Raw genomic sequence first — 671 nt, 5'->3', positions numbered from 1 at the left:
AATTACAAAAAATAAAAAAATAAAAATAAAAAGGCTTTAGTTTTTAAACAAATAAATTCTTCAAAATGTTTCATAGTAATTAAAATAATCTATCAGAATTTTATTGTACAAAATTATAATAAAGATAGTGATTTCATCAATTAGTACAAAGGGCACTCTCATACCTCATCATTTGTGCAATTACATGTTGTTGTTAGGTGCCTTCTAGTCAGTTCCGACTCATAACTACCCTACGAACAACAGAATGAAACACTGCCTGCATCATCCTGCATCATCCTCACAATCACTACCATGTTTGAGCCCATTGGTGCAGCCACTGTGTCAATCCGTCTCATCAAGGATCTTCCTCTTTTTCACTAACTCTCTAGTTTACCAAGCAGAACGTTCTTCTCCAGGGACAGGTCTCTTCTGATAATATGTCCAAAGTACTTGAGATGAAGTCTCACAGTCCTTGCTTCTAAGGAGCATTCTGGCTATACTTCTTCCAAGACCGATTTGTTCATTCTTCTGGCAGTCCATGGTATATTCAAAATTCTTCACCAACACCATTATGCAACATCAGTTCTTCTTCCATCTTCCTTATTCATTGTCCAGCTTTCGCATACATATGAGACAATTGAAAATACCATGACTTGGGTCAGGAACTCCTTAGTCTTCAAAGTGACATCTTT

Source organism: Trichechus manatus, unplaced genomic scaffold, assembly GCF_000243295.1.
Source record: "Trichechus manatus latirostris isolate Lorelei unplaced genomic scaffold, TriManLat1.0 scaffold00298, whole genome shotgun sequence".
In the NCBI taxonomy this organism is placed as follows: domain Eukaryota; kingdom Metazoa; phylum Chordata; class Mammalia; order Sirenia; family Trichechidae; genus Trichechus; species Trichechus manatus.
Note: the sequence above shows the minus strand (reverse complement) of the source record.